Genomic DNA, 17,662 nt, shown 5'->3' on the forward strand with positions numbered 1-17,662 from the left:
TCCTGACCACCGAGAAAGCTCCCGATCAGATATATATATATATATATGTGTGTATAAATGTGTATATATCTCTGGCTCTGGATGGCCAGTCCTCCACTGCATCTTGGTCCCACATTCATTTCAAAGGAGCGCTACCCTGTACTAAAATGGTGGCTCTATTAACGCATTCCTTTCAATAGACACCAATAGCGTGGGCGACATCTAATGTAAATATCTATGATCACACAGGCAAGAACATAGACTCATTAAAACTACATATCTTCTTCTTTTCCCAAATCGTTGATCTTCTTATGAAACCTCAAGCTTCATCTGAAGGAGTGGATGGAGTGAGTGTACAAATGTGATGCAACTTTCAATGACTGACACCACTTGGAAATAGGGCTGGGCTGAAAAACGATATTATATCGAATCGCAATAAAATTTATGTTAATGACAACGATTTCCTCATGTGAGCAAGGTTTCCTCTGGGTGCTCCGGTTTCCCCCACAAGTCCAAAGACATGTGGTGTAGGTGAATTGGGTAAGCTAAATTGTCTATAGTGTGAGTGTGTGAATGAAAGTAGATAAATTGGTGGTTTATTCCACTTTGGCGACTCCTGATTAATTAAGGGACTAAGCCGAAAAAAAAGAATAAATAACAATGATAAGCTCTAGACTTTTTCACTCTATATTGATCTAAGAGCCAATCACAAAGCAGAAATGTGCAACAATGGAAATCTAGCAGTGTGTTGATATTAGAGATGCACCGAATTTTCGGCCACCAAATATTATTTCCCACTAAAAATAGGTTGTTTAATGGACCCTCTAATTTTTGTGGCTTCAGTTATCGTTGGGATACTCTTTAAAACATTTAACAACTGATATCGAAATATATATTGTCATCGTTCAATATGGAGAATAATTAATCGAGATTGCATTTTTGCCAGATCGCCCAGCACTACTTGGAAATATAATCAATTGTGTTTATCTAAACAATGCAATAATTCATCGCAATTCTGTGATCATCTGAGTGTTGCTCTTCTCTGGTACGTCTTGTACTTTGTTAGCTCTACCTCTAAAAAAAGTACAAAGAAACAGTAAGAAAGAGAGAGAGCCTTTACCTAAATCCTCCCAGCTGCCCACTGAACGAGAGGTGACCTCATTTTTTTGTGGGAGAGGACACAAAAGATTCGTCTCCATGACAACAAACCTGAAAAAAAAATGTTTGCTTGTACACACCAAATGTGGCCAGCGCTACCCTTGGAGCCCTATTGTATAGGCCAAGCTTTCCACTTGTGCTGTGGTGCTGTTCACTCTGGGAAGAGCTGCAATAGTTGAGACGCGGATCAAGAGCCAAGTGCAAAATCTAAATCTGACAGCCAAATGGCCGAAACTGTGAATCACTTTAAACAGAGCCTCAAACAAACTGTGTGTGTGTGCGTGTTTAAAAACTGCTAAACTAACTTGAACTTGTTGTGACATCTATAGATTGCTGCTCTCTGGTGATTTTGAAGTGCTTCTTCCAAAACCATGTTTCACAAGAGTTTCACATGCATTCCACATACTTTACGAGTGATTTCAACATGTGATTGCAGGTAAGCTTCATGCCCTTTTTTACCCATTAGGCTTTCTAGTAAGCATAATTTCAGTGAAACTCTTTTGTAGATTGTTAAGTCAGTATTTGAACAAATGTTAAAAGCAGGTGGAAACAGAGCCTGAGGTAGACCAACATTTTAGTTGCCAAATAAAAAATGATGAGGAGCCACATGTTGTTTTATGTAATATTGCAGTGTTCGTGATAAACAATTTATTTGTGTAGGTCAATATAGATCTATATATTGTTCAAACTCAGTCCTGGAGGGCCAGTGTCCTGGAGAGTTTAGCTCCAACCCTAATCAAGCACATTTGAACCAGCTAATCAAGCTTTTAGTAGATATACTAGAAACTTCCTGGCAGGTGTGTTGAAGCAATTTGGAGCTAAACTCAGCAGGACACCGGCCCTCCAGGAAAGAGTTTGGACACCCCTGATCTATATATTCCACTTTATCATAAATATATAAAATTATTATAAAATAACTTCCCCTCACACATGCAACACGTTTTTCTCTTTTCTGATGTGTTTACTGGCACGAAGATGGCAACAACTTACAGGCACCCTGATTTAAAAAAACAAAAATCAAATATATATATATATATATATATATATATATATATATATATATATATATATATATATATATATATATATATATATATATATATATATATATATATATATAATATTATATTAGCGAACACAGTGGCTCAGTGGTTAGCACTGTTGCTTTACGGCAAGAAGGTCTCTGGTTCGAGTCGGTTGCCATTTCTGTGTGGAGTTTGCATGTTCTCCCTGTGTTTGTGTGGGTTTCCTCTGGGTGCTCCGGTTTCCCCCACAGTCCTAAGACATGCGCTATAGGTGAATTGAATAAATTAAATTGTCCGTAGTGTGTGTGTGAATCAGTGTGTATGGATGTTTCCCAGAACTGGGTTGCAGCTGAAACGGCATCCGCTGTGTAAAGCATATGCTGGATAAGTTGGTGGTTCATTCCACTTTAGCATCCCTTAATGAATAAAGAGACTAAGCCAAAAGAAAATGAATGAATAATTATAATAAAAAGCATATTTTATATAATACTTTGAATTGGCTGTGGAATGCACTGAAATTTTACATCAAAATGAAAAGTCCAGTTTAGAAAGTTTAGAAGACACCAAAAAGTGTTTTGAAAAATGTAAGAGCCTGAGCAACCTTTAATTAATTTGGTTTAAGTGTATATTACAGCAGTTCAGAAATCAAATTACAGATGAGCTTCACATCAATGGTCCCATAAAAAGAACTCGTAAAAAAGAACATGACACCTCTACTAAACCTAACACAAACACACAGACTGTGTCTAAAATCGCATACTTCCATACTATATAGTATGCTAAAAACTGTATGCGAGCTGAGTAGTATGTCTGAATTCCTAGAATAAAAAAAAGGATGTGAGAAGTTCCTGGATGACTTTACTACTTCCGGCAAGATTCTGAAGTGCGCATCCGATGCACACTGTGCTATCCCATGATGCATCACAAGCAAATTTATAAATAGGAGTGAAGCGACGTAACTGACAAGGGTAGGTTACGTGATCATGGCAAAATTTGAGTCCATTCATACTACTCACATTCATACTGTTTAGAACTTACTTTTCTAACAATCGAGTAGTACATTTAAACTCAAATGCAGTACGTGTAGTAGGTACTGCCATTTCAGGTGCAGTACCATTCCTAAAATCTCTATTTTGATAAATGTGGTAGTGTTAAAGCATGCTGACTAAAAGTCCAAGATCATCAAATCATTTTTAACCTAACTTTGTATTAAATATGTTAGTGCACAATCAGGGTAATTTGACCATGTCCACTTCCTGTGAAGTGATTTACAGATGTAAATACATTGCCTACGCATAACCAAAAACTGCAATTAAATTGCATTTGCTGAAGCAACAATGCCGTTTTACCTTGTTTATGTTTATTGCAAGGCTGTACCAGCTCAGCTAAAGTTTACAAGTTAACAGTAAAACATAACATTGCACAAGAAACCTTTGTTTATACCCAGCAGGCACACAATGTCATAAGATGTTAATATTAGGTTAGATTTAGGTTGTGACATTAGGTGACCAAAATTCAACGTCTAACCAGTGTCAAAGGACAATGTTATTTTGACATTCAATAACAACGTCAAATGATTTTAGGTTGGCTTTAGGTTGTGTTGGAAAGTTACCAAAATCTAATGTTGAGCCAACATCTTAAACCAGCTTCATTTTGATGTCAAACACTGACATTTACTCATCAGGTATGGCAAGCAAAATCTAACGCCTTATAGGCATCAGTGTGGTAATTTCCACTCAAGGCAAGCTGTAACATCATTAGACATCGATATTTGATTTTAGGTTGGACTTTGGGTATTGACGTCTGCCTGACGTTGGGTTCTTATGTCAACTAGATTTTCATTTCCAAACAAAATGCAACGTCATGTTGACGTCTTGTGCCTGTTGGATGTATAACTGAATTAAAAGTTGTTTGTGATTTACTGTCTCAAATGTTCATTCAAATGTGTATCATTTGGAGTTTTCCAACTCTTCTCATTTAAGAAGCAATTTCCCTATCATAACATATGCCCAAATATGATTGCAACTGTGCTGACTTTAAAATGGGGTAACTCACAAAAACAAACTGACCATACATGACATCTCTATTCATCTGTAAGTATAGCATTGCAGTCACCCTCTCCCACACATTCAGCACACCCACAAATTACATCACGTCCCATATGGCAGCCCAGCAGCTTCAAACTAGTTCATCGCCACCCATACAGTACATAAGACACACATTCATATACTCTCTTTCTGATGGGTAGGTAATGGATTAGGGTCACCAGACTGACTGGCAGGACTAAAACAGGTTGTTGGACAGACTTAAGCCTTGTTTACGTGTAGCCATGTCAGAGTGCACTGCAAATGCCTGTTGTTAAACAAAGAAAGAAACAAAACTGGTTACATCAGCTGTAAGTTCACAGTTTGGGTGAAGATAACTGCACATCCTTCACATACTTTTGTAAGTGGAGAAGAAACAGCAGGCACATGTTTTACTTTATGTAGGTCTGTTTAATTAGCAGTGTTGGTCGCGTTCCTTTAAAGTAGTAATTAGTTATAGTTAGTTGTTACTTCTTACAAATAGTAACTTAGTTAGTAGCTGAGTTACATAATTAGGAAAGTAACTAACAACCAGGAAAATGAAACTATTGCGTTACTTTAAAAAAATCTAATTGTTACTATAAAATAAATATAATCCATTACACTAATCTACATTTAAATGTTGTTGTTGTACAATGTGAGAGACAACCATCAGGTTCAACATATCATTATAAATATTAACGAGAAGTTTATATTTCTAGTTTGCAAAAGCTACCTTTGAACTTGTTGGATTTGGCATAGTTCTGGCTCCTGGTCATTAATGTGTGCGACTGACTGTGCGTGTGCTTGTGTGTGAACACCTGCACTACTCTGCCTCTGATTGGCAAATGATGGAAATGTACTCTATCTAAGCCAATCATCACATTCTCAGTTACACCACGTTTATAGATACACCAGTCATCATTATTAGTTGGTTATGTGTCTCGCTTTCTTAATTATATTATTGTGCATTTTATTGTCAGTAACAGTAACAGCGTTGTAACGGGGTAACTAGTAATTCATTTGATTACTCATCATTGAAAAAAGTATCGCTGATAGTAACGCTGTATATTTATAGCACCTTTATTGCCATCACTGTAAATTAGACAAAAGCATAATATTCTATTTATGATATTTTTACTTACTTTTAAAATGTTGAATTTACTTTAGCCTTTTGCCTTCAGTTGACAGTCCTTTGCAAAGTACATTTCAAATAGATGAGGATGCTAATTTTCAGTCCACTGTAAATAAAACCCTGTTGAATACTACTACTAATTTACTAATGTACTTATTTCTAATTAATGTATATTATTTCACTGTAAATATACACAATAATTTTCTCAGTTTTTTACCATCGAACATGCAACAAGAGTGTTTTACTGTGGATTTATATATAATAGATTAATTAACAAATTACGGTGTTTTCGCATACACGGTTTGGTAGCTTACAGCAAACTTTAAAAAGGTTTTACTTTTACTAGCATCATTAAATTATGTTCTGAAAAATGTCAGTTTTAATAACTTTGTGTACTAAATAGGCATTGCACGGTATAAGATTCTGACGGTATGATAACCTTGGATTATACTATCACATGGTATTCATGGCTCTAAAATATGTTCCTTTTAAATGTCTGGGTAAAAAACAAAAACTTTTTTCCAATTTGAACACAATACGTTTTATTTTGAGAGACATTTATAATATTTTGAAGCTGTAAACATGTCTGGCTAAATAATTCAAATAAATCATTGATCTTTACAACTACAGAAAAGGCATCTTCTGAGATCTTTTCTGCCGGAGATACTGTTGTCATGAAAAACAAACAAAAACAAAATCAGACACATAAAAAAACGTATGAACACATACCTTAGGAATGGTATAACAGAACATTTTTGCTGTTTTAAAACCTTTTTCGAAACTGCAGAACACCCTAAACCGGTTATCGCCTCATGCCTGGTACTAAACAGAACATCATACCCACTTAGTTTATAACCATGCTACAATTTCAAGACAATTAGCATGTAGCATATGTGCAATGTTTTTAATGTCTATCATTACAATCAATGTCACTCAAATAGTTTTGAGTTCTGCTTCAGAACAAAACTGTTCCACTAAGGTCTGGAGTAGGTTTGGAGTATAGTACTGTTCAGACTGAAGCAATATTTCTAATACAACCCCTTGGGTTCTTTTTATGCTTTCTAAACTCCAGCGCAGGGTCTGAGTTTTACATGTGAACTAGGTGAAATGCTTTTTATATTCATCTATACACAGATGGATAAAGTTAGATGATGAGAAACTGTTCTATATTGTGCTCACTATACCAGCAGGGCTAATGTGTAGCTGCAGCTAGCCTAGCCTAGCTTAGCACTCTCTCATATACTGTAGGAGTATACAGATTATAGGCCACAACATTGACACACTTTCATCCTGAAAATTTGCGTCATATGCCACAAGCACTGTATGATATTTATATAAGAAGACTTTTATCCTTAGTACACTGCATTTAACCTGCCTTTTCATTTCAGCAATTCAACTTTAATTAAATCGACTTTAGTGATCTGTCTAATAGTTATGTCTGAGAGAGACTAGTGATATCTGAAAGACTAGTTATATGCTGTGAGATACTATTGATGTCTGTGAGAGTGTTGGTGAGAGGCTAGTGATGTCTGTGAAAAACTGGTGATGTCTGTAAGAGACTAGTGATATCCTGTAAAGACTGGTGATGTATGTGAGAGATTAGTGATATGCTTTGAAAGACTAGTGATGTATGTGGGAGTGTTGGTGAGAGGCTAGTGATGTCTGTGAGAGACTATTGATGCCTTATGAGATACTAGCGATGTCTGTGAGAGATTAGTGATGTGCCATGAGAGACTAGGGATGTCTGTGAGAGTGTTGTTGAGAGGCTAGTAATGTTTGTAAGAGACTAGTGATGCCTTATGAGATACTAGGGATGTCTGTAAAAGATTAGTGATGTACTATAAGAGACTAGTGATGTCTGTGAGAGTGTTGGTGAGAGGCTAGTAATGTTGGTGATAGTCTGTGAGAGACTAGTGATGTCTGTGAGACACTAATGATGTTGGTGAGAGATTATTGAAGTGCTGTGAGAAATTAGTCATGTCTGTGAAAGACTAGTGAAGTCCTATTAGAGACTTATGATGTCCTGTTAGAGACTAGTGATGTCTGTGAGAGATTAGTCATGTCTGTGAGAGACTAGTGATGTCTCCGATAGAATAGTAATGTCTGTGAGAGACTAATGATGTCTGTGAGAGGCTCATGAGCTGCATCCAAAATCACATACTTTTATACTGTAAAGTATGCTAAAAACAGTATGCGAGCTGAGTAGTATGTCCAAATTCCAAGAATTCAAAAACCAGTATGTGAGAAGTTCTCAGATAACCTATTACTTCTGGCGAGATTCTGAACTGCGCATCCGATGGACGCTATGTTATCCAATGATGCATCACGAGCAAATTCATGAATGGGAGTAAAGCGCTGCAACTGATGCGGGTAGGTCACGTGATCAACGGCCAAGTATCACATTTACATTTAAATGCAGTACCTACTAAGTAGTTTTAGGCAATTATGAAAACAGCCATAATGTCCTATTAGAGACTGGTGATGTCTGTGAGAGACTAGCGACTAGCCGTTCACACTGAATATTCATTCATTAATTTTCTGCCACTTTTCCAAGGCTGGGTTGCGTAAGCAGCAGTCTTAGGAGAGAACTCCAGACTTCCCTCTGCCCAGACACTTCCTCCAGCTCCTCCGGTGGGATTCAGAGACGTTCCCAGGACTGCTGAGAGACATAGTCCCTCCAGTGTGTCCTGGGTCTTCCCCGAGGCCTCCTCCCAGTGGGACATGCCTGAAACACCTCCCTAGGTATGCGTCCAGGAGGCATCCACCTCAGCTGACTTCTCTTGATGTGGAGAAGCAGCGGCTCTACTCCGAGCTCCTCCCGAGTGTCAGAGCTCCTCACCCTATCCATAATAGTGCACCCTGCCACCCTTCAAAGGAAACTCATTTTGGCTGCTTGTATACGAGATCCTTTCGGTCATGACCCAAAGCTCATGACCATAGGTGAGAGTAGGAACGTAGATTGACCGATAAATCGAAAGTTTTGCCTTTCGGCTCAGCTCCTTCTGTACCACAACAGGCCGGTACATATACCGCATTACTGCTGCCACTGCACCAATCCGCCTGTCAATCTCATGTTCCATTCTTCCCTCTCTCGTGAACAAAACCCCAAGATGCTTAAACTCCTCCACCTGGAATAAGGACTTTCCTCCAACCTGGAGATGGCAAACCACCTTTTTTCCGGTGGAGCAACATGGCCTCGGACTTGAGGGTGCTGATTCTCATCTCAGCTGCGTCACACTAGGCTGCAAACTGCCCCAGTGCATGCTTAAGATCTATGTTCGATGAAGCCAACAGAATAACATCGTCTGCGAATAGAGATGAAATCCTGTGGATTTTTACATTGCAAAAAATGTTAGGCATGCCACACTGTCTTTTTTATTGACAGGAAAAGAAGAAGCATGGTGTGCTTTATGTCATTAGGCAACGACTGAATCAGCTGTGTTTTGTGCGCGAGTGTTGCTGTTGATATTGTTATAATTGTAACTTTTAATAATATTGTGATATTCAAAATTTGTAGTCATGTAGCTCTGGATAACTTAAAACAGCAACCACAAGTGTCTCCTCCATCTTTAAAAGTCTCTGTAGTAGTCTTGACAACACAAACACTGCTGTCACCTGATCAGAAACCCCGTTGATCGAAGAATAAATGCGACTTTTTTTTCTGCCCAGAGTTTACTTTTTTCAACTGCGAGCGCACAGTGCGCAATGGCAAAATTGAGAGGCACAGCAGGCCATTAAAATGCAAGGTGCACATAAGCAGTGCACAAAATGCTTGCGGCCATTAGTAAACCATTCAAAAGATGAACCTCTCAATGCATAAAAGCACATTCAGTGTGACGGGCCCTTCATGATGTACTGTTAGAGACTAGTTATGTCTGTGAGAGACTAGTGATGTTCTATTAGAGATTAGTGATGTCCAGTGGGAGACTCGTGTTGTCCTATTAGAGACTAGTGATGTCTGTGAGTGACTAGTGATGTCAGTGAGAGACTAGTTGAAGCAGGGATGGGCAAACTCGGTCCTGGTGGGCCGGTGTCCTGCAGAGTTTAGCTCCAAGTCCAATTAAACATCTGCTTGAACCTTTGTAGTGATCATGAAGACACTGATTAGCTTGTTCTGATTAGCTTGTATTTGATTAGTGTTTCAGCAAAACTCTGCTGGACACTAACCTTTTAGGAGTGAAATTGCCCATCTCTGCGTTAGAGACTGGTAATGTCCTGTTAGAGACTATGATGTCCTCACTGTTAGGGTAAGTTACTTTTAAAAAGTAATCAATTACCAAATGATTGATTACTACTGGAAAATTGTAATCTGATTACATTTCTAATTACTTAAAAAGTAATCCGATTACTAATAACTTTATTTCAAAGTTACTTTTAAAACATATAAAATATACCTATAAACATACAAAATAAACTGCAGCTCTTTCAGTAATTTAATATTCACAGAAAAACATTACAATGGGTTGATCACAGCAGCTTGACATATTCAAAAGACTTAAAGAGTTCGTCCAATACTTAAAATTCTCTCATCATTCACTTGATCCAAACCTGTTTGTCTTTTTAAAGAAGACATTAAGAAAACTGGGTACATGTAACCATTCACATCCATAGTATGTAAAAGCACTGCAGTGTTTGGATGTTCTGTGTTTGTCCAAGGTAATTAGTCAACCAAAATGTGTATATTCCAAAGTATGAAGCTGATTGGTTAGTTCTTGTCACTTGACTGGTGGTTTTCAACTGGGTTGCATGGGAAAGACGCGATATGTGAATGGTTCCATAAGCAGCTACGCTTCTCTTCACATTATAATCCTGATCCTGCATGAAATTGTTTTAATTTAGCCTGTTTAGGCTGAGTTGGACAGCCATGTTTTTGGGCACCGGTGTCCTACTTGGTGATAAGTATTGTCGTAGAATGCTTCCTGTGTAGTACTGAACAAGTTCCTGGTCGAGTTAAAAGCAGTCGAAAGTTCTTTAGAGACGGGACTGCATTTTACAGCAATATTTTTTTGAAATCAAAGTAATGTCTGTATTTCCAATTGAAAAAGCAACCGCTCTCGACAGCAACCATTTCACCTCACGTTCAGCAATTTAAAAGCTCATGCTTATTAACTGATGTTACAGCTGAAAACATTATTTAAAATAAGTATTTTTTTCTTCCAAAAACTGTATTTGTAATGGAAGTAACGGAATTACAATGACTTTAGTAACTGTAATCAAATTACACATATTTAAAATGTAATTCATTACATAACTGCGTTCCTCAAAAATGTATAAGAATACAGTAACGCACTAATGGGGAACGTGTTACACCCAACTCTAAATGACATCTGTGGCAGTACATCCAGAGCAAGGGCCTTTATACTTCATACTCATTGCTGTTCATTGTCATTACTGTTAAAAAAATCACTATGGAAAAAGTCTTGCACCTTCCATAGAAAATCCCCCATCATACAGCCGCATCTACCATCTAAAAAAGAGCCGTATAATCCTATGATCCTGATATTCAGAGAAATCTGTCTCTGAGGCAGATGCTGTGGCACTGGTTTCCAAATTTAGCCAGGGCAAGAGTAGCCCTTGCCAAAAGCAGGCCATCCTCTGAAGAGAGTCTGGGGATGGAGATGCAGAAATCGTCAAGTATCTGATCATGAAAAGACCAAGAGCTCTATAAGAATTCAGGTCAGGAAACTAACGTAACTTCACCCTTCCCAAACAGAACCACACTCGAGTACGGATATAAGGATAATGATACTGCAAAACCTAAATACCCATGGCCATATGGGGCAAAGGAAGGATTTAAGAGAAAATGTGGTGGCCAACATTAAAACATCACATAAATCTGCATAAGGCACAAGAAGAGTAGGCTTAAGTAGGTCCTCAGTAAGACAGCAATCTGATCGATAATTAAATAGTGACAATGGATACTGCAAATATGTAAATAAATAACTCCAATATTCTTCACAGATAATATTTATCGATAATTCAAAACACTTTTCTAGAACCTGCTCTAAATGAGTGAAGAGCAAAGAATAAAAAATGAATGAGCAGGCGGTTTTAACAGAAAAAAGGAGTTTAAGCAAACTCCACACAGAAATGACAACTCACCCAGCCAAGGCTCAAACCATTGACCTTCTTGCTTAGTGGCAACAGCACTACCTACTGCACCACTGCGTCGCCATATTTGTTACATTTAAGTAATCATTTATTTTGCATTATTTTCTATTAATTCAATGTCCATTTGTTCTAAATTCCTGATATTAATTGTATGGAGTGCAGAAGGGACCTTTTCAAAAATCATAAATTGTTAGCAAACTTTTGACCTTTTTGTAAAAAGTTGTCTATAATCCAAGATCACAAAGTTTTCTGGGTTTGTGGAACTTTAATATTGGGTTTAGTGTTTAAAAAACAAACAGTTTTTCTATCAAACTGACCGACAACCTAATCCAGGGCTGCCCAAATCTTTTTGTATGAAGGACCAAAAACCAAATATCATTGAGAGCCGTGGGCCGAAGGTAAATATAACAAGCTATATTATATTAAAGTTGCCATGGGTCATTTCCCAATTAATTTCATATTTCAAAATAAATAGAAAATATTACTTTAAATCATATCAACTAATGCGGTAGACGTTTTTAAATGAGAACTTAATGCAATAAAAACATAAACAATCACATTGTTAACACACTGAAGTTCAATGCTGAATACACAGGTCAAGCAGAATCTGCCTTTGACTTGATTTCCTGACCAAAGTCTCTGCATTGTCGGGTGACCGTTTGTACATTTAAACAAAATCTGATTAATTTACACTATTAAATTGAAACATTTAATTTCAGTCAGCTTTTAACAATAAAACATCAAAACATCTCCATCAGTCTTTCTCTCTTCTCAGATAGGATGGTGGGCCAAATCAAAGGTTACCAAGGGCCAACTTTGGCCCAAGGGCCCTAGTTTGGGTATCATTGACCTAATCAGTATATACATACAGAAATGAATTAACTGAACGACACCTTCCTAAAGGTATAAACCACAAGTACTCCAACTAACCATCTGAAACCATCTAAAAATGCCTTGTCTGTTTGCAGTGGTTCATGCACAGTCAAGAGAATCGATCAACATTTCAAACAAGGTTTTATTTTAGAAATATTCTCATTTAAAGAGCTAGTTCACCGCAAAAATTAAATTCTGTAATTAATTACATGTCATTCCAACCCCCTGAGACCTTTGTTCATCTTTGGAGCACAAATTAATATATATTATAAGGGAAATCCTCCTTAGACAGTAATGGTTCTGAGACATATCCAGAAAAGCAACCCAAGACTTATTCAGACATATTCATATGTCTCTTCAGTGGTTCAACTGTAATATTGAAAGCTCCAAAAACACTTTTGTGTTTTACAATTCCACCAGATGACTCAATGATGTCTATTTGGAAAGAATTTATAATTTTAGATTGATTGGGATGAGTGAATCTGCATAAAATCTAATAAGCAATATATAGTAGTGCAGTAATTGAATAATGAGCGGCACGGAGGCACAATAGTTAGCACTGTCGCCTCACAACATAAAGGTTGCTGGTTCAAGTCCCGGCTGGGTCAGTTGGCATTTCTGTGTGTAGTTTGCATGTTCACCCCCTGTTGGCGTGGGTTTCCTCCAGATGCTCCGGTTTGACTATTGCAAATGATCATATTGGTTATTGATGCTGAATCAGTGCAGCCCTAACAGGTAGTACAACATTGCCATTAGAGTCGGCTGCACTACACACAGGCATTGTATTGCCCATAGTAATCATACACCATGATTTGAAATCATCAGTAGGCTTATTTTTGGGGGGGCACTGCACATGAAACTAATCTATATGCAGTGCTTTCACCATGTAATAAATGTTAATGATAATTAATCTGATGTATATGCAGTGTGATCTTTATCGAAAATGTAATTCAAAATTGAGCTTTAAAAACACGAAACTATATCACTATGTGACACATCACTACTAGATCAGGACTAAGACCTCACTATATGACATTAAATATGTTTACATGGACACCATTAATCTGATTTTAATACAATTAAGATAAAACTCTGATTAAGAGCTGTCTACCGTGTAAACAATTTTTTTGATGACCCTAATCTGACTAAAGTCATAATCGAACTACACAGAAATCAAATTAAGATGTGTATGTCAATTTTAGTCTCATTACTGAAGTGATGTACAGACATGTAAACACCTTAATCCAACTATTCCTGTTATAACCAATTAATGATTTGATCATGATCGAGTATGTACATTTAAACAAAATCTGATTAATTTATGCCATTAAATTGAAACATTTAATTTTTGTCAGCTTTTAACAATAAAACATCGAAACATCTGCATCATTCTCTTTCTTTTCTCTCTCTCTTCTTTTAATCAAACTATTACTGTTGTGTAAGTCGTTCGCCGCATTTTGCAACTGGTTAGTCTATACACACATACTGAGTCAGTGAAGAACCACAGACTCCTGGATTGCGAAATGCTGAGGGGTTTTTCTCCCAATCACCGTGCAATATCAAATTCCATTAATGGCCATTTCCACTGAGTAGTAAGGTACGGTTAGGTTCGGTTTGGTACGCTTTTATGGCCGTTTCCACTTTGAAAAGTCGTACCGAACCAAACCGTACCGTACCACTTTTTCGGCACCCTTTCGAAAGGGTCCCAAACACAAGAAAGGGTACCAAAAGGCGGAGCTAGACGCGCAGGTGAGTGCTATTGGTCTACAGAGATACGTCATTTGCTTACGCAACAAGCCAGAATGCAAACAAAGGACCCGCCATGTTTGAAATTAACAGCGAGAGATTACAGCGGAATTATATATAAATATAATAATGAGCCATGGTCAATCCGGGCTCAAACATACCTTGTCGTCATCTTCATAAACAGTCACAAAGCCATGCAGTAGAGCAGAATCTACACTGTGCCTCGTAGTTTTTTACGAGCCAGTCTGAAGCACGAGTGGTTTCACTTTCTTGCGCGTCTATATCTGAAATAACCAACTTCTTGAGCTGATAATAATAACGTGCGCTTGATTATTGACAAGCTTTGGAAACCCAGTCCTGTGAGATGCTGACAAACGCAAGAATGACACAATCAGAAAGAAAAGGACAAACACGAGAGTGGAGCGCGGAAAAAAAGGGGAAGCCAAGGAGCACGTTACTTCTACAGCAAAAGTGAACAAACTGCCTTGTTTTAATTTTTATCATCACCTTTTGGACTAATATGAACTGGGAATGATGGAATGACTCTCTATCAGAGGCTACATGTGCTGCTGAAGATTACAGACATAGATGAGAGGTTTTCACTGACTGTAGGCTATACTTTGTGTTGTTTTGAAACTAATTAAGGATGAAACGTATGCTGTGTGTACTTTTTTGTAGTTGATAACATATCGGGGACTGTGAGGGTCTGTTTGTGTTCATATATGTTCATTTATTTAAATATTTAATATAATTACAGACGTTACAGTAGGCTATTTCGCACTGTCATTGATCTGCAGTTATAACCAACTCATGTTCATAGAAAAGTTAGTAATAAACATTTATACAGAAGTATTTATTTGTAGAAAGCATCTGTTTTGTGAGAAGTGCTTTTCATATGATATGTGAACGACCTGTGCAGCTTTATTGTAGACATTTCCAACGTTTCCAATGTTCTGTCTTACACCACACCCATTTAAAAGGTACTCTTGGTAGTGGAAACGCAAGCCTGATAAAGGTGACTTGTACCGACCCGAACTGTAGGGTAATGTACCAGTCAGTGGAAATGAGCCATAATACAACCCTCTTCCAGCAGTTCATAACTGCATCCAATATCTCGTTTGTCACAGGCGCATGCATGAAATGTTCCTAAATAAAAGTGAAAGTTTAAACTTCATTTAAAGTTGACAAATTAAAAATGGAACTCCAGAAATTACATGAAACTCTGGAGGAAATGTGGATAGCATGGTGACGCAATGATGTTAATCGAATTATGTGCTATAACATGTAAAACAGGAACATTCAAAAAGCAACTCATAGAAACACCCTAATTATATTATTGTCTTATTTAGATTAAGGCAAATAATTTGATTACTGATGTCCATGTAAACGTAGTCAATGAAGTCATGATTCTCTCTTTTCTCACATATTTTGATGCATCCTGTGGCGAGCTAACCAATTAGAGCTAAGGGCGCCACTGTAAGTGCTGTAAGATTCAATCGCCATTTACATGGTCAACCATGGTCTTCACGATCAAGTAATCGATTAACTGTTGCACATTCATAGAGGACATCTGCGGAGCAAGGTTAAGAAAAGTGCTCTTGGAGCTTCGTATGATTAAGATTTAACCACTGAAGTCACATTGAACCTTTGATAGACTTTGAATGTATCATTATCATTGCTGTCTGAGGAGGACGAGAAAGCTCTCAGATTTCATCCATAAAACCTTAATTCGGGGTCACACTTTATTTTGATGATCCATTTGTTGAATTTAAGTAAATTTCTTCGACATGCCAACTAATTCTCATTAGATTATAAGTAGACTGTTAGGTTGGGGTTAGGGTTAGTGAAAGTTGACATGTACTTGCAAAGTTTCTTATAGTCAGTTAAATGTCTGTTGAAGGAGCAGTATCAACAGATATCAAGCAGAAAGTCTACTAATACTCAAATGGACCATCAAAATAAAGTGTTACCTTAATTTGTGTTCCAAACATAAACAAAGTCCTCAGAGGATTGGACCAACATGAGAGTGAGCAATTAATAACACAATTAAAATTCTTGCGTGAACTAACCCTTTAAATCAACTATAAGCTTCGACTCTCACCAACACAGTGATCCAGGCTGTAACCAAAAACAGAAAGAGGGGGTAGAGCTGATTGCTCAGGGTGGTCCCTTCAGACTAGGCCTAGACTCTCTGCTGACCCACTTCCATCTAAAGAAAAGAAGCGCAGTCGTGCTCCATAGCCAACACGACTACAAGCACATTAACCGAACGCATAGGTGATAAAGATTCGGTCATGCTATATGCAAAACCTTCCATGTTAGTAACCCCCACGCCTGGAGCAAAATGGAGACCAAATGGAGACATAAAGGTCAAGTATCGCTAAATAGGTCAGACTATAAAGGAACGCTACTTTAAATAGGGGGCAATGCAGAATCTTCACTTTGTGCAGTATGTTAGCTTGCAGTCCTATTTCGGTGGCCTGATCGTCGTTCGCCATCCCTCCCTCCCTCCCTCGTGCTCTCATTCTCTTCTCAATCATCCCATGCAAATCCTGCATGCAGTCCCACTAGTGATGTCAGCATCTGGGATGTCCAGAACTGGGGTGGATATTTTTAGCCTGGTGCAACGAGTGATAGTATGAGTAGAAAAGAGAGAGAGAGAAAGAGAGAGAGAGAGAGAGAATCTGCATAGTGAATACATAATGAGATGATCTATATAAAACGGATGTATGTGTTTGTGTCAAAAAAGGGAAATGAACTGATCGAGGGTTAATGCACGCATACGCATTTGCAAAAAATAAATTCCCAAAGGCTTCAGCGAGTTCCTCATAGTGGCTCTATGATTTCTACAAACGTGTCAGCTGACTGGAGGCGGAGACTAACGATTTATTCAGGCACAGCCTCTTCTATCTCTCTCTTTCTCCTCTACGCGCATTACTACAGAGGCCAGGCTATTACTGCACCAGCATGGCCTCGTTTCTCTCCCACGCCTAAATCAGGGACTCTGTCACAGCTGGGCCGGTGTGTGTGTGTTTGTGTGTGTGTGTTTGTGTGTGTGTGTGTGTGTGTGTGTGTGTGTGTGTGTGCATGTGTACGTGCAGGCATGTATATATACTTTGTGCCTCTAAAATCAAGTCAATAGCTGTTTAGTGTGAAACAAAGATGTAAGATTTAGACAAGTTTACATTAAATAACCGTGCCTCACTTTTTTGATGCATATTGCAGGTATTAGCTATTTGTGCAAGCTATGTGAATTAACAACTCTGATTGGCTGTCTTTTTTATGTGTCAAGGTGCAGTCACTAAAATGACTTAAACAGGTATCACTCAGATATTCTTTTTTTTTAGCTGAAAACACTTCAACAGTATGTGTTTATTTTATAGACCATTTCAATGTGGTCATGTCATCGGCCCATGAACATTTCCTGCTTGTTATCAAACTATTTCATAACTGAAACAAGAGGCAATTCAATCATTACTTAATGATAAAATAGCTGTTGTAACATTATGTATGTGGCTCTTTTTGGATTCTTGGAAGCTTTAGAAATTAAAAATGTAAAACAGAAAAAAATA

The 17,662-nt window shown here is 37.8% G+C and overlaps 2 protein-coding genes across 19 annotated transcripts in view; one reads left to right on the forward strand and one right to left on the reverse strand.

The window, feature by feature from the left end:
- The window catches only part of sod3b (superoxide dismutase 3, extracellular b), a 92,153-nt gene that overhangs the window by 26,524 nt on the left and 47,967 nt on the right, over positions 1-17,662 (forward strand). For 13 of the 17 annotated variants that reach the window (XR_015476758.1, XR_015476752.1, XR_015476749.1 and 10 more), the window contains one exon: positions 1,467-1,573. The gene's annotated coding sequence lies outside the window, so the exon portion shown is untranslated. Of the gene's footprint in view, positions 1-1,466; positions 1,574-7,914; positions 9,026-17,662 lie in introns of those variants that run through there. The other 4 variants (XR_015476761.1, XR_015476750.1, XR_015476756.1 and 1 more) reach the window with 4 other exon arrangements.
- stox2a (storkhead box 2a) overlaps positions 1-17,662 on the reverse strand; it is a 74,453-nt gene that overhangs the window by 23,133 nt on the left and 33,658 nt on the right. The window lies entirely within an intron of this gene.

This window comes from Danio rerio, chromosome 1 (assembly GCF_052040795.2).
Source record: "Danio rerio strain M-AB ecotype USA chromosome 1, GRCz13ab, whole genome shotgun sequence".
In the NCBI taxonomy this organism is placed as follows: Eukaryota; Metazoa; Chordata; class Actinopteri; order Cypriniformes; family Danionidae; genus Danio; species Danio rerio.